Below are 23,592 nucleotides of genomic sequence, written 5' to 3'. Positions count from 1 at the left end.
CAGCACAGCACATGGTTCTACCCAGTTAGAGGCAAGGGGTCTGGGAAAGGGGTTTAGTTCTGTTTCTGGGAGGAATGAATGGGTTTGGTGAGTAGCCTCTCTCTGTCACATGAAACAAATCAGAAAAGGATAAATAATTTCATGTGACTTTGGAAATGATCTCATAACTATTCTTCAAAAAGGAACATTACTCTGTTTTTGGCTTTTTGTTATTGTGTCTCTGCCATTTACATACCCTAAACTCAGGGAAATTGTTTATGAATTGCCTAACTAAAAATATATTACTGTTAGGTATGTAAGATGCCATCCTGTATGTGGGATTTTCTTCAGGACAAGTTCCCCTCTCTTTCATTTGAGGTTTCTGGTCTTCTCTTCCCCACTTAAAATACAACATACCTCATACAATCCCTTAAAAATATTTATGGGCATTAAAAAAATTTTTTTTAATAAAATAAACCAGGGGAATTCCATGGCTGTCCAGTGGTTAGAACTACAGGCTTTCACTGCCAGGGGCCCAGGTTCAACTCTTGGTCAGGGAATTAAGATCCTGCAGGCCAAAAAAAACCCCAAGAATCCAGCATGGTTACTGACACACGATGAGCATTGCATCCTAAATCTTAAATTATGTATTCTGTTGTACTAATATAATAATAAACAGAAGCTATTATAAATAAATAAATAAATAATAAATAAATAAACAAAACGAACCATATACAATTACTGTTTTTGCAGTAATAAATGATTACATATCAGGAATTTCCTATGGTTCAACCTATACTGAGCATAGTTTTTGTTTTTCAAGACCCATCAGATATTTTCTATCATCTTTTGTTTTGTTTGATAAAGTTTATTGGATCTCCTGCCAGGACCCCTTATTTGCAATATAAATGACCCGAAGTTAAAGATTTGTTACCCTTTCTCCACAGTTCAAACCTCTATAACTCTTTGAAATTTCTAAGGGGACCGGCTGCATAGTCCCTGTAAAATCCTGGCGATGATGCCCTTGCTCTTTTTTTAAGGGAAAGCGTCCCTGTTTTTTGCCACAAATGCTTGGCCATGCATAGTATTGTTTCCTCCTGGAGTCCACGAGGCTGCTTTTCTGTGGCGCTCTCTACTCTGTGGTCATGACAAAGGGAACTTGTAGAATTCTTGAGAACTGTGTTGGGACTTTTTGTAAAGCAATGAGTGATATATAAGAAGCATTATTCCCTGGCATGGTTGGTTGCAAGGGGTTAGGGTACGTATCAAAAAACAAAAGGGATGAGAACCTACTATGTAGCTCAGGGAACTCTACTCAATGCACTGTGGCGACCTAAACGGGAAGGCAGTCTAAAAAAGAGGGGATATATTTGGACGTAAAACTGATTCACTTTGCTGTACAGTAGAAACTAACACAACATTGTAAAGCAATTATACTCCAATAAAAATTAATTAAAAAAAAAAAACAAAAAGTGTATAAAACCCTGCTGGGAAGCCCCGAAGAACCTAGGCTGTTTGTCTCCCCCATGCCAAGCCTCTCCCCATCTCTCTCCTCCTGCTGTGTCAGGCAATGTCCCCTAGGCTTGCCTGATACAGTCATCCTATCCCCCAAGATGGCGAGGAGTTTTGCCCTTATCCTACCCCTTCCCAGAGACGTAGTAAGAGAAGATGCCCAGTTGTGTCTGCTTGCTCAGGGTGGTGGCACTGGGGCTAGGACAAAAGTTGAATGGGATACCCTTGAGGGGGTTCAGGCTGTCACCTGGTCTGGGATAGGAGTGATTCAAGCATGAACACAGACAGGTCTTGATTCATGCGTACCCCAGGGCTGCCTTTCTCTTTCTGTTTGCCTGTCCCCGCTTTCTGTGCCTTTCACTTCTCCATCATACAGAGCTTCTCCTTCACCTTCTGCCAAATCTCCCATCTGACATTCTGGGGTTCGTAAGCTCTCAGGTACAAGATGGGATTGTAGGGGAAGTAGAAAGACATGTATACACCCAATACAAACTTCATCCAGAACACCATTTGGTCTGTCTCCAGGGAACTTTTAAATGTGCCTCATATATTATACAATACATCATTGTTCTTCAAAAAACTAGTGAAAATAATCTCTGACATTTTATCTTCTGCACTTGAGACATGATTGTGGTCATTGTGATATTTATACAGTCACTGTCATTAATTATTTTCTTTGATATCACAGTAATTTTGTGAGGGAGGTAGGTAGGGTAAGCAGTAACCCCTTAAAGTGTTGAAATGGGCAGTCAGAAAACTTTGACTTTTCTCAAGGCCCCACATCTAGTTAGAGCGGATAGGTGGTGGTTGGGGGTAAGGAAGAGAGGACTCAAACCCAAGTCCAAGGGCTTTTAATTTCAAGCTAGAGTGTGTTCACTTACTGGGCTTTGCCTCATCCAGTGTAGACGCTGAGGCAGAGCTTTACTGTAGTTTCCATTTGCCACTGTTTGATACTACACTTAGTTCCTTATCTTTATCCAAGACACATCTGGGTAAGATCCATTTGAATAGCTTATAATGTCAGTGTTTCTGTATTCTGGATGCTTTGTTATCGCTTGTGACTTTTTATTTCTAGTAATGTAATGTAAACTCTCTAGGTGAGAAGTTAGATTACTAATTTTCAGATTTTCCTTTATATTTTATCATAATTTATTTCCCTTATAATGATTTATTTCTCTCATGAAATATAGTCTTTATTCCCTTACTTCAAAACTATTACTAGGATGTCCTCATCATTTTCTAATCATATAAATACAAGTGCTCATTTGTCTCTTCTTTGAAACTTTTGACAATCTTTGAATCTCTGATCAAAATATCCTACCATGATAGACCATTCATCTATTTCTCCTAGTAATGTGTCTAAGTTTGTTTTACATATTTTGCGGCTATGTTTTTAGGTGCATAAAAAATTAACATTTTTATATCTTTGTGATGACTTTTTTGGTCATTATGAAGTGATTCTTTCTCTAGTTTTGCTTTTGTCTAATATCAGCATAGCTACTGCAGCATTCTTTTCATTAATATTTTTTCCCCAACTCTTTCCCTTCAAACTTTCCATATTTTGGTATTTTAGATATGTTTCTTGCAAAGAACATACAGTACTTATTTTCCCAGTCAAATTTTTTCTTGCCTTTTTATTGGAGTATTTTTTCTCTTTCTCTATAAATATGATTATTAGTATATTTAGATTTAAACCTGTCATCTTATTTTGTGCCCAGTCTGTTTTGGTTTTGTGCCCATCTGTTCTGATTTTTTCTTTTCTTGCCTTCCTTTGAATGAACTTTTTTATCATTCAAATCCCTACTCCCCAATAGTTTAGAACTATATACTCTGTTCCTTTTCTGTTATTCCTTTAGTTATTTTGCTCTTCAGATTTCTTATTGTAACTCACACCCTCCGTCGGGAATCATTTTCTTTTTGCCTGAAATACATCCTTTAGTGTTTCCTTTGGTGATAAAATGCTGGTGATGAACTCTGATTTTATCTAATTATATCTTTGTTTGGCTCTCATTCTTAAAAGGGGTGGCTGTGAAGGTGTTTTGTAGATGTTTAAAGTCTGTAACCAGTTGACTTTAAGTTAGGACGATTATCCTAGATAACCTGAGTGGGCCTGATTCAATCACGGAAAGGCCTTAAAAACAGAGCTGAGGCTTCCCAGATTGAAGAAATTCTGCCAGTGGACGGCTGCTTCAGCCTGTGCCAGTGAGTTCCAGTCTGCCCTTCTAATGGCCTGCTGTGTAGATTTCGGACTTGCCTAGCCAGGCCCCACAACTGTGTAAGCGGATCACTTGCAGCATCTCTTAATACGTGTCTCCTGCCAGTTCTGCTTCTCTGCTTGAACTCTAACACAGCAGTTATTTTCTTTCAGCTCATTTTCTTTAAGACATTATGGCATTGTCTTCTGGCTTCCATTATTTCTATCGAGAACTCAGTTGTCCGTTTAACTGCTATTGCTTTGAAGACATACTCTTTCCTTCCCCCTCTGGCTTCTTTTAAGACTATGATGTGTTTAGGTGTGAAAATCCCAAGCAGCATAAATAAAAAGATCTGGCCTCTGGAACCTGTAGATTGGTATCTTTCTTTTTTTTTTTCTGAAAAATGCTCTGTTGTATATTATCTCTGCAGATATTGCCTCTTCCCAGTCTCTGTCTTCTTCTGGGATTCCAATCACAGATAGGTAAGAATTTCCCACCCTGTCTTTCATGTCTCTTACTTCTCCGTGGTATTTTTCACCCTTCCAACTGTTACACATTGAATAATCTCTTCTGATCCATCTTTCAGCTCACAAATTCTTCTGTTACCAAACATGTCTTTTGAGTTTTCGCTTGGATTGTTGCAGTATTCATTTCTAGAATTTCTATTTTATTTCCCAAATCTGCTATGTCACTTTTAATTTCCTTCATATACTTTCAAGCTTGTCATTTATATAATTTGTACCTGTTAATTCTGATATCTGAAATTTAGTTGTCTTTCTGCTGTCACTTGTTTCCTACTGGTTTTCATTCACGTTACCCTGCTTTCTTGTGTATGTTTGCTTGATGATCACTGCCCTTAAGAAAAACTTGGTGGGTTCTCTGGTTCCTAGGATAAATATCTGCCAAGTGCACTCCGATGTGGACCATCTCACTTCGAGATTCTTTGGTTCACCCAGGCTATGCTTATGCAGGTTATAAACACTTTTAAGGACCAGTCTATGACCATAACTTCTTAAGGAGTTCCCCCCTCTTACCTTTTCGTTTTTGTGTTTGCTTGCTTGTTTTTTTTTTTTTTCCTTTCTGTTATTACAGATAGGTAGGAGCTTAGTCCTGGTTTACCATTTCTTTAATTGTGTAGCTAATATTCTATCTCCAATTACAATGTGTGGGGTTCCCTGTCATACACCCCACCCCCACCCCACCCCAAGCAGCTCTCTGACACGAGCTTAGTGTCCTACAATTCAACTCAATTCTGACACAAGCTACCCAGAGATAACATCAGATCCCACAGGTTAAGGGCTTAGTCCCACAAGACTGTCCCTACTTAGATGTCAATCACAAGTCAAGGTTGTTATCTGCACTTCCGAATAATGGGCTGTATCTCAAAGGTTTCCACGACCCCCTCCTTGGGTTTGACTGATTTACTAGAGTGGATCTCAGAATTCAGGAAACCAGTTTACTTACTAGATAACTGGTTTATTATAAAGGGTATGAATCAACAGCTAGATGAAGAGATGCATAGGGCAAGGTACAGGGAAAGGGCCCATAGCTTCCATGCGCTCTCCAAATGTGCCACTGTCTCCAATTCTCCACGTGGTCACTAACTTGGAAGCTCTCCAAACCCCATCCTTTTGGATTTTTTATGGAGGCTTCATTATGTGGGCATGGTTGATTAAATTATTGGCATTGGTGATTGATTCCATCTATAACCCCTTTTTCCTCCCCAGAAATCAGGGAGAGTGGGACTGAAAGTTCCAACCCTCTGTTTATGGTTGGTTCTCCTGGCAACCAGCCCTCATCCTGAGGTGGATCCAAATGTCACCTCATAAACATAACAAAAGACACCTATGTTGCTCTCTTCTCTTAGGAACTTCCAAGGGTTTTAGGATCTTTTTTCTGGAAATAGGACAAAGACAGAATATATGTTTTTATTATAAATTACAATATCATGGTAGCCTTTTTGGGGTCCCTACGATGTAGGTAATGTCCTGTCTTAGTTTTCTCTTCTAGGGTGGGCCCTGAACCTTGACTATCTCCTTTGCCACCTGAGACAAGGGAACTCAAGACTGAGTGTTTAGCGTTAGGAGACACCTGAGCACAAAGAGGTTTCAGTGCTCAGATACTTTCCCTTGACTTTTAGGTTCAGGCTTTCCCCCAAAACTTAGCATAGCAGGTCCCACTCTCTTTCCAATTCTTTATTGTTCTTGATGTGAGTTTGAATATATTTTACCCAATATTTTTCATTTTAGAGAAAAGGCTGGCTCTTATCATCTAGCCCGTCATGAATGGAAACTCCTGTTTGTATAGGATATTACAACACACAAACTATCTTTTGACTTCCTTTTACACTCCCCAGTCAGCTAGCCTGGGAAAGAAGAATCTCAGAACTGCATGCTAGATTTGTACTTCATCATCATTTCATCCAACAGGCAATACATTTTCTAAAACTGGCTTCCAGGTGCCCAAACCCCAACCATTAAAATAAACAAATTCAACTGTGAGCTCACCTGCAAGCACGTCCGGTCAGGAAGATATGCGGGGAGGGGGAGGGGGAGTTCCCTGAGAGCTTCTTTCTGAGACACTGTGGAGCTTGCAGAGAAATACGGAGGTTGAGACAGAGACAGAACTGGACGGACAGCCAGGTCCCAGCGGATGATCTCGCTGGTGATACAGCCAGTTAGAGGGGACCCTAAATATCCAGTGATTAGAGAAGGTAGCCAACTTCAGCTAGACCTGGGGAGACTGGTTTCAGTTCAAGCTAGGCTTAACAAGCAAGAGGCTTGAACCTTCTCCGAGAAGGAATAAGACTTGGTGGAAAGCGTGGTGTGGTGTGGTGAAGAGAACAGAACTGGGTCTGCAGGAGCTGTTTTAGTGGCAGGGGTGGAGCAATGGGAGCTATCGGGGTGGGGGAGGGGTGTTTAGCAGAAGTGTCTTCAGGAGGACGTGGGAATGAGGGTCTGAATAGCCTGGAGGAGACACCAAGGGCTTGGTGGGCTAGAACGGTTCCCCTGTACTCCGCTTCTGTCAACTTATCTTGCCTACCAACAGCTTTTCCTCTCTGCCATTTCTGTTTCCTGCCCATGTAAGTCTCCTTTTCTCTGCTTACTTGAACTATGGATATAAACAGAGGTGAGTTCTGATGGCAGATCTTAATAATTAGTGTGCTCTAGTACCATGTTTCTCAAATAATATGCAAAATTCTGCTGGGAGGTACAGAAAACTAAAGGATAAAGGAACATCTTCAAGTTTTACTTCTGTTTGGAAGATCTGGGAAACAAATTTTTTTTTTCTTTTTTCTTTTTAAGATTTTTTTTGATGTGGACTGTTTTTTTTAAAAAAAATCGGTATTGAATTTGTTACAATACTGCTTCTGTTTCATGTTTTGCTTCTTTGGCCATGAGGCATGTGGGATTCCAGCTCCCTGACCAGGAATAGAACCCGAAATTCCTGCATTGGAAGGCAAAGTCCTAACCACTTGACCACCAGGGAAGTCCCCCAAATTATTTCTTTATTCAAAGGAATCATTTACTTTACAGTCTTTTACTACCCACCTTCTTTTCTTATCTTTCTCCATACACTTTTCCAGGGGATCATTTCAAGACCAGGGCTTCAGTTACCACATATATGCAGTTAACTCCCCAATTAACATTTATAGCCCTGGTATCTTTCTTGGGCTCCAGGTTCTCATGCCTCAAGCTTTACAGGTCTAAAACTCAGCACAATCTGTACTTCCCAAAGCATACATGTTCTTCTCCTGCATTTATTCATTCCTTCATTCACTTATTCAAATAGCTACAGGGCTCCAGGTACTACACTACACAAGGCACCATAAGATGAATCACGAACAAGACATATATGGTCCCTGCCTTCATAAACCTTATAGTTCAGTGAAGTATATTCATAAGAAAAGAAGAGGGACTTCCCTGGTGGTGCAGTGGTTAAGACTCCGTGCTCCCAATGCAGGGGACCAGGGTTCAATCCCTGATCAGGGAACTAGATCCCACATGCATGCTGCAACTAAGAAGCATGCCTGCCACAACTAAGACCCAACACAACCAAATAAATAAATACATACATAAATACATAAATACATAAATAAAAGTTAAAAAAAAAAAAAGAAGAAAACTCAGAACTGAAGAACATGAATCTCCAGGTTAAAAAGACCCACCAAGGGCCCAGAACAATAAAATTTTAAGACTAAGACAAAAAATCATAAAATACCAAAAGACTTGGAACAAAGATTTTTTTTTTCCAGAGAGATTTTTTTTTTTCACATTCAAAGGAACTGGACTAGAATGACAATAAGACTTTTAGTACCAACTGTAAAATTTGAAGATCATAGATGAATGTCTTTAACATTCTGAAGAATTGTTATTTTCAAGGGGGAGTACTATGTCTTTCAAACTAGCATTTATGTATGAGTGTATTAGATTCTTCAGAGAAACAGAGCCAATGGGTTGTGTATTTATATATAAAAAGATTTATTTTAAGAAACTGGCCCATCTGATTATGGATGCTGGCAAGTTCAAAATCTTTAGGGTGCACCTGCAGGCTGCTGGAGACCAAGGGAAGAGCCAATTCAAGTCAGAAATCCATCTGCTGGCAGAATTCCCTCTTGCTCAGGGGAGATCTGTCTTTGGTGTCATTTAGCCCTTAAAGTGATTAGATTAGGCTCACTGCATTTATGGAGGGCAGTCTGTTTTACTCCAAGTCCACTGTAATGTGTCTGACATGAAGCTTTTTTTTTTTATTGTAACATATTGCCTGACATTAAGCTTTTGATTGCCAAGATATCCATTTCAAAGACCTCCATGTCGAAAAAACATGTTGCCAGCTGTTTGACACAGCTACTAGTCAAACAACTAGGTAAGAACCCAGGCCACCCTACCCATGAAGTTCCCCTTTCAGAAAGCCTTGGGAAACCTAGAGGACTGACCACTTGAATGATTCCACTTTTCCCTTGCTGTGCCCTAATTCCCACTCTTATGTTTTAAATTCGCCAATAAAAAGTGAACCCTGGTCACCTCACTCTCAGACCCCAATTAAGGCAGAGCCCCAGGTCTGCGCCCCCTCCCGCTTTGCCTACCTTTGACCTCAGTGTGTGGCCACTGGGTATGCCATGTACCCTCCAGGACCTGTGAGTAATAAATACATTCTGATCTTCAAAGTTCCCTCACGGTGTTTGCTTAAGTGTGTCTTCTGATTATAGTAAGAACCACAAGGGCCAGTCCAGCCACAACACTGGCTCCAGGCAGGGAAATGTCAGTGCAGGCCTCGCCACAAGTAGTAGGAACCAGGTAAGTCCCTCAGGCATTCCTAGCTGATAGCATCTCTATCAACAAGCAGAGACTGACAAAGATCCTCCTATGTTAGCATTAACCTCATCTAAATACACTCTCAGAGAAACATCCAGAAAACTGTTGGACATATATCTGGGCACTGTGGCCCAACCAAGTTGACACATAAAATTAACCATCACGAGGGAAGAATAAAATATTTTTAAAAATTCAAGGCCTCCAGGGCTTCCTAGGTGGTGCAGTGGTTGAGAATCCTCCTGTCAATGCAGGGGACATGGGTTCGATCCCTGCTCCAGGAAGATCCCACATGCCTCGGAGCAACTAAGCCCGTGTGCCACAACTACTGAGCTTGCGCTTTAGAGCCTGTGAGCCACAACTACTGAGCCTGTGTGACACAATTACTGAAGCCCACGTGCCTAGAGCCCAGGCTTCGCAACAAGAGAAGCCACCACAATGAGAAGCCCGTGCACCACAATGAAGAGTAGCCCCTGCTTGCCACAACTAAAGAAAGCCTGTGTGCAGCAACGAAGACCCAACACAGCCAATAAATAAATGAATAAATAAATAAATAAATAAATAAATAAACAAATATTCAAGGCCTCCAAAAGTTAACCTCCCATGTATCCTTTCCTATGAACCCCTTAGAAAGCTTCAGAAAACAAAAGAGAATCAGAAAACTAAGAAAGAAAAGCCATGGATCCCGGAAAAGGTTCTCACACAGGCTAGTCTCAGGGCAATGGTGATGCAACCTGGGCAGACAGGGAGCAGCAGGATGGCACTGTTCAGGGGAAGGAAATGGAAGATAGACTCTCTGATGTTTTCCTGAATTTTTTCTCAGAGAGTCTCCGCGGGATGGTTATTAAGGATACACACACTGGAGCCATACTTCCTGGGTTTAAATCCTGGCTTTACTCCTTTGTAGCTGAGTAATATCAATCTCCCAGCCTTCCGTTTCTTTACATGCAAAACAGGGAAGATTACAGTATGTTTTGCTGGGAGGGCTGGTGGATGGTCAGAATGAGCTAGGTTTGTCTCTCAACAACCCTGACATCTCAGTGGCTTATAACCACAAAGATATTTTTCTTTCTCATGCTGTACGTCCTGCAGGTTGGCTGGGGCATGCAAGCAGAGGGGGTCCCCATCGCCCGGAATGACAGTGTTTTCTGTGGTGGGGGAAGGGAAAGTGGGAATTACATACCAGCTCTGAGAGGCTCCTGTCCAGAAATAACATGTCGTTTCTGCTCATGTTCCATTGCCTGAAGCAAGGAATGGGCAGGGACATGCAATTCTACCTTACGTCCAGGTGGAGGAGCAGGATGAGAATGCTGACAGACACTCTACTGACCACCACAGACCCCCAAGCCTTCCCACCACTGGGAAGGAATCTGAAATTCTAGATAAGAAGTGCACCATCTGAAGGGAGGAACAAATGGGTCCTTGAGGAGGGAATAAGGAGAAGCCCAGAGGGAGGGAAAGGAGCAGTGAGTCCAGGAAAGTCCATGGGCTTGGAGTTTGAGAAAGAGAAGAGAAATGTATGATTTCCTATAAGAAGTAGAAACTTAGAATGAGAGAGGTCTGACTAGGGTTGATAGGAATCCTTGTTAGATGGTGCCACATAACAACATGTATCAGAGAGGAACTCTCTGGTAGCTCCTCAAGGAAACTTAGCAGACTTTTGCTAGGTTTCTTTAAATGTATCTAATCTTATTTAATTACATCTTCACATATTTATAGCTCATTTAACAACGTCCCTCTTTCCAATACTCAACTCGTTCTGCAAATATATTGTTTTTAAAGTATTTTCCATGGTTCCAAAAAGAAAAAGAAGGGAAATTAGGTTCTGGTCTCACTTTTTAAAATGTATTTTTAAAATAAACGTATTTTGGAATAGTTTAGACTTATGGAACAGTTACAAAGATACTAAGTTCCCACATACCTTATGCCCACTTCTATTGTTAACACCTTACACTAGTATGGTATATTTGTCACAATTAATGAACCAATATTGATACATTAGTAATGACTAAAGTCCATACTTTATTCAGGTTTCCTTAGTTTTTGCCTTATGTCCTTCTTCTCTTCCAGGATCTCACCCAACATACCACATTGCATTTAGTCATCATGTATCTTTATTTTATTTTTATAAATATGAAAATCTCACACATTCACTTGTACTGAAAATAAATTGAATGTAGAGCTAGCTGACTGGGAGTTGGTATTTAAAACACTCCAAGAGTTTTGGGGCTGGGGGCTGGGAGAAGGCTGGTGGAGAAGGAGTAGAAAAGGAAAAAACAACAAAAAACATTCCAAGAGAAAACAAGATCTCCCCCTAGTGTTTAGAATAGAAAATAGCACCTTGACTTTCCAACTTAGTGCTAATACAGAACTAGTGTTCCTAAAAAAGTTTTCTGGGGGGAAATGATAATAAACATCATAGTTTAAATATCATCCACAGAAGGAGAAGGCACAATCAACTACTAACAAAAATGGCAAACAACCTCAACCACAAAATGTCCTTGAAGAGAGAGGGAGCTTCAGACCTGGTAGGAGCTTCATGTAGAAGTGTGCATAGCGGGCAAGCAGGTATACCTACAGGGCCTAATATCATGCCTCCTACAGAACAGGTAATCAAGGCCTGAATGAGCAGTTTTCTGTGGGTTTGCATTGTTTATATGCATTATGATATAATCAGGATTAATGAATATAAAAAGGCATTCAATTCCTGTGGTGTCTACTTCACTAGTCTTGATGCACCATGTAGTTAGCAGCACTTTTGCTCTCCCCCACCTGCCCCTCCCCCAATGACTGGATATCGGATTTCTGGCTATTTGAACATTTGAACATAGTGAAAAATCAAAGCATGCCAACGGAGGCTTGTGAAACAACTGTCCCAAAGACAGATAAACAGAAACTTGGCATCCATGTAGACATAGACATAGTGAAGAACTGAGAACTTACTAGCTATTCTTACATGTAACTCTAATAATTAGGATGATTTGACCTGGGTCCGCAGGAAAAAAGATAGCACCTTTGTAAGGGTGGCCTCAATGCTGGCTTTCTGGCAGTAGGATTGACAAATGGCAGCCAGAGAAGAAACACATCTACCAAAGATAGAATATAGTCATTGATGTTACTGATGAGCTTAAATCATTAAGCAATATTCACATCATAATCAGCATCTTCCATTTATAAAAGCATCAGAAAAAGATTTTCATCATACATTGATGAAAGAAGTTGAAGACACAAATAAATGGAAAGATATTCCGTGCTCATGGATTGGAAGAATTAATAGTGTTAAAATGTCCATACTACCCAAAGCAATCTACAGATTCAATGCAATTCCTATCAAAATTCCAATGGCACTTTTCACATAAATAGAACAATCCTAAAATTTGTATGGAACCGTAGAAGATGCGAGTAGCCACTGCAATCTTGAAAAAGAAGAACAAAACTAGAGGCACCATACTCCCTGGTTTCAAATTATATTACAAAACCATAGTAATCAAAAGAGTAGGTTATTGGCATTGAAAACAGGCACCTAGATCAATGGGACAGGATAGAAAGCCCTGAAAAAAATCCACACATGTATGGTCAATTAATTTATAACAAAAGAGCCAAAAATATACAATGGGAAAGGACAGTCTCTTCAATGCATGGTATTGGAAAAACTGCAGAGTCACATGCAAAAGAATGAAACTGGACCACTATCTTACTCTATACATAAAAATTAACTCAAAATGGATCAAAGATTTGAACATGACCTGAAGACATAACACTCCTATAATAAGAAAACATAGGCCACAAGCTCCTTGACATCAGCCTTGGTGATGATTTTTTTGGATATGACACCAAAAGCAAAGGCAATAAACGCAAAAACAAACAAGTGAGACTACATCAAACTAAAAAGCTTCTGCACAGCAAAGGAAATCATCAACAAAATGAAAAGTCAACCTACCAAATGGGAGAAAATATTTGCAAATCATATATGATAAGGGGTTAATAGGTAAAGAACTCACAAAATTCAATAGCAAAAAACCAAACAATTCTATTAAAAAGTGTGCAGAGGATTTGAAAGACATTTTCCCAAAGGTGACCAAAGGGCACATGAAAAGATGCTCAAAATCACTAATCAATAGGGAAAAGCAAACAAGATCCACAATGACACCTCCCACCTGTTAGAATGGCTATTATCAAAAAGACTAGAAATAATAAGTGTTGGCAAGGATGTGAAGGGAAACCTTGTGCATTGTTAATGGGAATGCAAACTGGTGCAGCCACTATGGAAAACAGTATGTAGGTTCCTCAAAAAATTATAAATAGAATTACCATACGATCTAGCAATTCCATTTCTGGTATTTATCTGAAGGAAACAAAAACACTAACTTGAAAAGATATATGCACCCCCATGTTCATTGCAGCTTATTTACAATAGCCAAGCTATGAAATCTACCTAAGTGTCCATCAATGGATAAATGGATAAAGAAAATATAGCTCACACACACAGTGGAATATTATTCAGCCATAAAAAAGAAGGAAAATTTTAGATGATTGAACTTGGTGTATCCCCAAAAAAATAAAAAAAATAAAATAAAATAAAAAAAAGGAAAATTTTGCCATTTGCAACAGCATGGATGGACCTCAAGGGCATTATGCTAAGTGAAATAAGTCAGCCAGAGAAAAACAAATATTGTATGATCTCACTTATATGTGGGACCTAAAACAAAACAAATTCAAAATACAAACAAACTGAGTTCATGGATACAGAGAACAGATTGCTGGTTACCAGAGGTGGGGAGGGGAAGTGGGAGGGGGTGTGGGAGCTGGGTGAAATGGGTGAAGGGGGTTAAAAACTAGAAACTCCCAGCTATAAAATAAATAAGTCATGGGGATATAATGTACAACATGGGGACTATAGTTAATAATGCTGTATTGTATATTTGAAAGTTGTTATGAGAGTAGATCTTAAAAGTTTTCTTCACAAGAAAAAAATTTTTTGTTACTATGTATAGTGATGGATATTAACTAGACTTATTGTGGTGGTCATTTTGCAATATATATAAATATCAAGTCATTAGGTTGTACACCTGAAATGAATAAAATGCTGTATGTCAATTATATCTAAATAAAAATAAAACTATAAATAAAAGAGAAAGTGTCAAAAAGAACTCTTTCTAGTTAAATGTAAACACTATAAGTAACTACTGGCCATGTCACCAATTCTCAAATATAACTTTCCCTCTCTCCCACAACTTTCTAAAAGTGAGAAGGATGTCTACCACAGAAAATCAAGTTTTCTAATTAAAACTTTTTCATGTTATTTTAAAGGAATCAAGAGAAAGAAACTCCTACAGCAAAACTTTTTGTAAGGGACTTGAACAGATTTTGCTTACACTTATTTAGTAGTCATAATCTCCTTTATTCACTATAAACCAACATGTATAACTTCATATAATTATATTACATAATTATATATAAATATAATTTCATAATTTCGCAGTCCACAGCTTAGGGCTGTGCAGAATAACTTAAACCTACAGAAGACTTTCTGTAGACTTGCTGAAGAATGAAAATAGGTGGAAATTTTTCACATTTAGGTTAAAAATATAAATATGGATTTTTCACTTTTTCACCTTACTTCTAAGATAATAGTTGTATTATAAAATAAAAACAATCAGTGCTTTGAAAAGGAAGAGGAAGGAAATATGGAACACAAGGTATCTCTTATTTTCTTCAGCTTCATGATGTTTTCCTGTCTAATAAAAAGTTCTTCTTATATTTACGTAAACCACCTTATATTTTTTGGACCAAGGCAGGCTATAAAGAAATAAATTCAGTTTCTACAATTAAGCATCATATATAGATCTACTCTTTCTGGCAACAGGGAGAAAAATCAAACATGACAAAGCACAAAGGACTTGTAACCAAAAGGGGGCACCCTCAGTTCCTCAAGAGAGACAATAATTTCCCAGGTACTGCATTCTAGGATAAAGTTCTCACGTGGGCCCTCATAGAGGGGATGCTGAGCCACATGAGCAGTGCTCTTGATAATTTTACACCATAGAGAAGCAGCTTTTGTAGCTGTTCTGCATAAAGCTCTGAATAAAGCCCAAAGCATAACATTAAAGTAAAATTTATGAAAATGCCTTTTGTGGCCCAAATAGATAAACTTAAGATGACATAAATGAGAAGGCTAACACAAAGAAGAGCATGTCCCACAAACCAGATTCTATTTGTTTAACTAAAGTCAAAGTTTTGGTTATTTTAGTAGGGGTGGGGAAGTTAGAAGGAGAGCTACATTTCTCTTACTTTCTGAAAAACCAGTAGGTGTACATATGCACATGGTAAAGAATTCAAAAGCACAAAAAAGGATTCTGGTAAAATAAGTCTTTTTACTACTGTTAACCTAGTCCCCAGTTCCCCTCTCCACAGGTCAGTCACCAGTTTCTTTTGTTTTCCTCTAGAGAGAGTCATTGTTAATCAAGCAAATTTCACACACGAACCTTTTTATTGCACAACTGGCATTGTTTGGCATTTTGTTTTCACTTTTAACACTGTATCTTGGGTACCACTGCACATCATTATATAGAGCTATTGTATCTTGGTCTTCCTTATGGCTGCATGATATTTCAGTGAATACTGTATCATAATTTATCAGTGTCCTATTGATTGTCATTTAAGTTCAGCCTTTGCCACAAATAACCCTATAATAAATGTCCTATATTCACATCTATACAACCACACATGCAGGTGTAAGATAAATTCTTGGAAATCACTGGATCTACATTTTAATTTACACTGTAAATTTTTTAAGTGTTACAAATTGCTCTCTCAAGAGATTCTCACCAACAATGCTTTAATTCAATATTTAAGTGCCTACAATGTGCTAGGCACTGTTCACGTGTGTGTGTGTGTGTGTGTGTGTGTGAGAGAGAGAGAGAGAGAAAGAGAGAGAGAGACAGAGTCAGAGTGACAGAGGAGTTATCAAGAACGACTCCAAGATTTTCAGCCATTTACCATCATCCACGGTGGATGCAGAAGTTTTGCAAGATCAGAAGTTTGTTTTTGCAGAGGTACACACTGAGATTTCTATTGGATATTCACACGAAAATACTGAATCAGCAGATGGGTATGTAAATCTGGAGTTCAGAAGATGGGTGTGAATTCTAGATATATACTAGACGATTTCTAAGCCATGAACCATTGAGTGAGTACAGAAAGAGAAGTGGACTAAGGACTGGGCCCTGGGATACATCGAATTAATAACTGCAATTATAAAATTGAGAAACTCTTGGTGAAACTGAAAAGGGAGGAGAGGTAGGAAAGGGAGAGGGAGAATGCGCAAATCCCCAAATATCAATACATGAAATGAAAGGGACATCACTTCAGATTATACATTCATTAAAAAGAATCATGAAAAACTTTACTAAAAACTATATTTACTTATACAGGATACATAGAGAACTCCTACTAATCAGTAAGAGAAAGATAACTCAATAGAAAATCAGGGAAGCTATCTGAACGAACTTCACAAGAGGATATCCAAATGATCAATGAGCATATGAAAAAGTACTCAACCATCATAAATTATCAAACAAATGAAAATTAAACCCACAAAGATATTACAACATACTCTGAATGATTAAAGTACAAAGGACTGTCAATACCAAGCATTGGCGATGATGTGGATGCAGGTAGGAATGGGAGCTGGCACACCACTGTGGAAAACAGCTGCTGATGGTGAACATATGCACGTCACTTTATCTGGCAACTTCACTCATATCCATATATACCTAGCAGAGATGCATGCACGTGTACAAGAAAGTTCACAGCAGCAGTACTTGGACTTTGTGGATTTCCTCAATTGTTTTAGGGTTCAGTTTCATTGACTTCTGCTCTTTATTATTTTTTACCTTCAGCTTCTTTTGGTAGTTTCTTAAGGTAAATGCTTAGATCATTGATTTGAGACCTCTTATTAGCTTTCTGCTGCTGCTGTAACAAATTACTGCACATTTAGTGGCTTAAGACAACACAGATGTGTTATCTCACAGTTCTGGAGTCCATAAGTCTGAAAATACTCTCACTGGGCTAAGATCAAGGCCTCGGCAGGCTCTTACCCTTCTCCAGGCTCTAGGGAGATGTTGCCTTGATTTTCTAGCTTCTAGAGATGGCCTGCATTCCTCAGCTCATGGCTCCATTCCTTCAGCAGGGCTGGGCTTACTCCTCATGCTGCCATCTCTGTGGTTCTCCCCCTTTCGTATCCTTCCTCCATATGTAAAGACCCCTGTGCTTGCATTGGACACACCTGGATAATCTCCCCATCTCAAAGTCAGCCGATTAACCTGAATTCCATCTACAACTTAATGCTCCTTTGCCATGAAACCCAACACATTCATAGGTTCTAGGGATTAGGATGTGAATATCATTGGAGAGCTATTATTCCGCCAACCACATTTTTACCTAATATAAGCATTTAATACTGTAAATTTCCTTCAAGTTACTTTAGCTGCTTTCCCCAAATATCAATGTTTTATACCTTCATTTTCATTCAACTCAATATATTTCCTAATTTCTCTTGTGACTTTGACTTTGATGTGTGGTTATTTAAACGTATGTTTTCTATAACATTTCCAGATAGTTGTATTTTCCAGTTATCTATCTTACTGTAATTGATCTGTTTTAACTTTTATTCAGAGAATAAAATGTGTTAAAAAGTTGTTCTTTTAAATCTGTTCTATGATCCAGCATATATTTTGATTAATATTCCATTTGTACTTCAAAAAAGTATGTATTATGCTATGTTATTGGATTGAGTAGTCTTTAAATGCCAATTCAATCAAGTTGGTTTACAGTATTGTTCAAGTCTTCCATATCCTAATATTGTCTACTTCTCTTTTCAGCTCCATCAGTTTTTGCCTCATGAATCTGAAGATTATTTGGTGCATACCTTTTTAGGACTGTTACAGTTTCTTGGTGAACTGACCTTTTACCTTTATTATGTAATTTCCCTTTTTATTCCTGGCTATTATTCCCTGTTCAGAAGTCTGCTTCGACAAATACAGTCATTTACAGTTAATGTAATTATTGGTATGGTTGGATTTAGGTCTTTCATTTTAATATTTGTTTTGTTTGTCCTGTTTTTGTTCTTCTATTCCACCTTTCCAGCCTTCTTTTAGATTATCTGAACTTAAATTATAACATCTATTTTCTCTCGCCCTCTCTCTCAGTTGCAATTGCAATATACGTATTCTAGGGATTACAATATACACATTTAACTTTCACAGTCTATTTAGAGTTAGTATTTTGTCACTTCAAGTAGAATATAGAAGCCTTACAACTATACAGGTCTCTTTACTATTCTTCTAGTTGTCATATGTATTATTGCTAAATACATTGAAAACGTCTTTTGACAAAGTTATAGTTTTTGCTTTCAACATTCATACATGTTTTAAAGAACTTAGAAAATTTTTCTTTTATTTTTACCCACATAATTAACATTTATGCTGCTTTTACTTCATTCTTGCAGTTCTGTTTCCCTCTGGCATCATTTTAAGTCTGCAGACAATAAATTCTTAGTTTTCCCTCACCTGAAAATGTCTAAATTTTGCTTTGATTACTGAAGAAAATTTTCAATGGATAGAAAATTAAGTTGATTATTCTTTTTTTCAGCACTTTAAAGATCTTATTCACTATCTTCTGGCCTCTAGAGTTTCTGATGAGAAATCTGTGATCATTTAAATTGTTGTTGCACTATACATAAAGTGTTTTACTCTAGCAGCTTTCAAGATTTTTTTTTCCCCCTTTATTTCTGGTTGTCAGCACTTTAATTACAATGTGTCTCTGTATTTGAGTTTTTCCTTTTTGAATTAAGCAGTTTAATTACTTTATGATGTATCTTGGTGTGGTCTTCTTTGAGTTTGTCCTGTTATCAACCCAGGTAGGTTCAGTTCACTGAGATTCTTGAATTGGTAAATTTATGTCTTTCATCAAATTAGGAAAGTTTCAGCCATTACTTCTTCAAATAATTGTTCTGTTCCCAACTCTTCCTCCTCCTTTTCCGGGATCCCAACATTGGTGTGCTGGAGCCAGCTTGTAAAAGCTCACATCTCTTCCCAATAATATGTTCAGTGACATCACATTGATAGCTTGAAAATGGCCATGGTGGGACTATTTACCTGGATACTGGAAAACACTACAAATCACTTTTTTTGCGAACTAGTTTACTACTAGACTCCAATGAAACAGATGTTAGGCCTTCTGATATTAGTCCTCTGGTTCCTGAGGCTCTGCTCATTTTTTCAACCTTTTATTGCTCTGTTCTCTAGGTTTAATAAATTCTATATCTCTCTTCAGTATCACTGACTCTTCCGTCATCTTCAGTTAGCTACTGGGTCCATCTAGCAAAGTTTTAAAATTTCAGATATCTTTTCAGTTCTAATTTCTTTTTTGAAAGAAATTTTCTACTTTCTTGAGAACTTCTATAGTTCCATTCATCTCAAGAGTGTTTTCCTTGATCTCATGTTACAGTTATAATGGCTGCCTTGAAGTCTGACGATTCTAACACCTGGACCATTCTGGTGTTGACATTTGTTGTCTTCTTGAGAAACGATCTCACTTCCCTGGTTCTTTACATGTTGAGTAATTTCAGATTATATGTTAGACATTTTGAATATTATACTTTAGACTCTAGATCCTGTTAAAGTGTTCTGGACAATGTTGATTTTTGTTTGTTTAAACAATCAACCCAGATAGGTTCAGAATGCAACTTCTGTTCCATCTTCCGCAGGCTATGGTTCCAATGTCAGTTTAGTTTACAAAGACTGTTATGCTATATTGGATCTACCTCACACATGTACTGCTCAGTAGTTAGGCTGTGTCATATTCAGTGGTTTAAATTATTTCAGTTCTCAAAGGCTTTGCTGTGCTGCTTTGGGTGTGAGTATGTGTAGCTCAGGGGTAAGCCTGGAGCTTGCACTAATCAAAACATAATAAAGAACTGCTTTCTCCAGCTCTCTTCTTAGTTCCCCCCTTGCCCCAAAAGGCATCTTTGCCCTTTCCTCTGACCAGATATAAGGGTTCTCTCAGAATTTTAGCTCCATCACTATTACTGTACAGTTGCCACACTCAGTTTATCTTTAGGACAAAGAAAGTAAGAAAAATTGGGATTATCCTCACACTCTCCAAACTGCAGAGGTTCTTTTCCCATCTCTTTTGTCAGAAAGACAGGGTTTCCATCAATTTTAACTGTTGGCACTGCTTGCCACCAGGACTTAACTGGGGTGCTCACCACTGACAAATCATGAAAGGAAAGCAAAAAATAACAGCCCCCAACATGTATTGCTTCCAAGAACTCTTTTTTTCCCCTCATTTTTGGGGGTTTTCCTTTTATAGGTTTTCCCTCTGAATTTCCTCTGGCTTAAACTATCAGAGGAGCCATTATGACAGCTCTACGAGGTGCCCTCTCTGAGCTCAGGGCTGAGAGAAAAGAGGAGAAAAATGGAAAACTTATCCCTGTACGGGTCTCTTCTCCAGGTTTGACTCTCCTCCCAAGCCACCTGCTTTTATTTTTCAGTGTCCTCATGTAGGTGCCTTTTGCATTTTTGTCCAAAATTTTTAGTTGTATGTTGGAGAGAAAGGCTTTTGAGGACTTATTCCAATTTGATTATCCCTGAAGTCCAAATCTGCATTATTTTTAAGAGACCTAAACTGGAAACAACCCAGTTGTCCTTCAACATTAGAATGGACAAATTGTGATATATTTATACAATGGCATATAATGTGGCAAGAAGAATGAACACACTACAGTGACATCAGCAACATGGGTGAATCTCACATTAACTTTGTTGTTTACTGCCTAAGTCTGAGAGAAACACCATTTTTAGCCTTTAATCAAGATGATAGGCAGAAGAAAAAATTACGTGTCTGGTTACAGATAAAGTTCAAAAATAGGCAAAATTAAATTACAATGTTGGAAGTCAGGATACCTGTTATCTTTGAAGAGGAGGAAGGAAGTAGTGATTGGCAAGATGGCATCAGGAGAGTTTTTGGGGGTACTCTAGTCTAATTCTTGCCTACATCGTGGTTACACATGTATTAGTAATTCATTCAGCTGAACACTTGTACACTTTTCTGTACCTATTTTATGTATCAATTTAAAAAACACTTAAAAATTAACTCTTCCTTCTGGTGGCAGACAGAATCTTAGCTTAAATCAACCTATGTATTAAGGGGAACTTATAATAAGGATACTGAGGTGCTTCGTGGAATTCAAGGCAGGAATGATACTGGGCTGCATGAACAATTTGAACCAAGGGCTCAAATACTATCAGAACTTTCCTTCTCACTACAAATGTTTCCTCCAGGAAAACATGACCACTGACATGAAACAACCATTTTATACAATATGCACTGAGACATTTGTGGTATGTACCTATTGTTTTGTTTGCTCAAGACTAGGCCTACTTACCGGGGACAGCACCACTTTCAGGGAAAATGGTCTTCCCTCATTCTATCCATATGCTTTTCACAAGAGCTACATGGTTTTTACTTAACCCTAACCACCTGCCATAGTCAATTACCCCAGTAATGGGTACCTGGCCTGTGCTGGGGAATCCTATTCCTAGAAGTTTTGTTCTTGGGACCAGAGTTCTATTTTTAAATAGGAATGCTTGGGGTAGGGTGCAGACTGCATTTTAGCAGCCTGTCAGGTTATTCTAAAGTTTGAGAATTCTAATCTAGACTATCTTGATTCTTTATTGGGTTATGCCTATTTCTTCAGAGGTATTTTGTTTTGAAACTGGAGTTGTATTCAACCAATACTGTCAATTCATGGTGTGGGAGACTGAGCAGGGGAGGGCAGCGTGGAGCTCAAGTATCAATAAAAGATACTATATAAAGAACATGAGACTATAGATTTGGTAAAGTTTTGGAATATTTGTATACTCTTTCTGGAACTTTTTTCTCCCCCAGCAGAGTCCATCTAAATGATGGCAGTCTTCATTGACCTCAGAGTTAAGAAAAAATTACAATGTCAATCATGAATATAATCCCAATTTCATTAGGGGGAAAAAAAGACAATACCCTTAAATTTAAGTGGGTGATTACCTATGTAATTAAGTGCTTTTTCTTCTTTATAATTTACTCTGTTTCTCTACTTTTCTATAATAAACATTTTTCATAACAAAAACCAACTGATATAAAAATACAAACTATATATTTTTTTAATCAAGGAATACCTACAATCAGGAATTGAGAAATGTGTCAAGCTTTCAATAAGCAGTTAATGTACACCTCTGTTCAAAAGCAAACTCATGTCAGCATTGTAAGTGAAAAGTATTTTCTTACCTTGAACAGAAGACTTCTTACCCTTCCACTTAATACAGGTTTCCCCCGCTACTGAAAGTAGGAGCATTTCTATGAAACCTTTCCTAAGCTGAAATGGCATAAAGTGAAGAAGCAATTATCTAAGGACACATTTTGCTAACGTATACATGAAATAAATCAAGATAAAGCAAAGATGCTCACATAGTTCCAAGCTATGATGGCTTGATGCTGAGTAGTTCCTGGTGAAGGAGCTTTACAGTGTGGGGCACACTGCTCCCTGCAAAATAAAACACTGAACGCTATTTTTGCTTTCACCTTTCTTTGTAAAAGCAAAAATCCTCTTCGGATTTCTCTAGGTTAGTAAAAACAGGTACTAATAAGTCTTTCATAAAAGTGAAGTGTTGTTTAGTGAACCTTCGAAATGTGGGAGATATCTTTTATAACTATGTTATGGTCAGCACTTAAATATTTATTTCTGGAAGGTGGGACTGCAGGATCCCAAGGTGAAATCTGGCATCATTTCCCCTTTGATATTTCTTAATCTTTTCAGTTAAGTAAAAAAATGGGTCTATTATTTTCAAAATCAGAAGAAATAAAGCTTTCCCCCGCTTCTTTTTAAAGAGAAAACACTAAAGTTACCCAGTGTAAAGAATTGGTTTGAAATTAGCATGCAGTTAATAGTTTTAACTGAGTTGTATTAGGTAAGATCCATGAGTGAAATCTGTTCTGTTTTCATACTAGTAATCAGAGGGCCATTTTAGTCCACTCAGACTTTTATTCAGGATCATTCAAAATATGTTAGTGGTTGATAACTTTGGCTTCATCCTCGTGTGAACATGCTATTCACTACCTCCCTCCAAGTTAATTAAACTATCATTTATTCTGCTTTTGTAACTCAAAGCTAAACTCTGATATAGCAAATAATTCATAAGAACCACCATATATGTTTTCCTGTTGCACTGGGTATATAACAAGTTTAAAGTAAACTTTTCATTCATTAATTTACAAGTATAATGACATTTAATTTTAAATGATTCTTGAAAGTTTTTAGGTTGGCTTGGGAGGTTGGCTTCAAGCATGAAGGTGTCATTTCTCTAAGACTCATTAGTGAGACTAATTTTAACATGGAGGACAGTAAAAATTTCCAAAGGGGATGCAGGGAACTAATAAGACAGTATACAATTCTTGATTTTTTTCTATTCATCCATAAGAGAAAGATGCACATGATCAACTAAATGAATATTCATATTTGGTTCGAAAAAGTGTTAATTCTTCCTCCTCGATACCTT

The sequence above is a fragment of the Hippopotamus amphibius genome, chromosome 3 (assembly GCF_030028045.1).
Source record: "Hippopotamus amphibius kiboko isolate mHipAmp2 chromosome 3, mHipAmp2.hap2, whole genome shotgun sequence".
In the NCBI taxonomy this organism is placed as follows: domain Eukaryota; kingdom Metazoa; phylum Chordata; class Mammalia; order Artiodactyla; family Hippopotamidae; genus Hippopotamus; species Hippopotamus amphibius.
The sequence above is the reverse complement of the archived record's forward strand: the minus strand, read 5'-3'. Positions refer to the sequence as shown.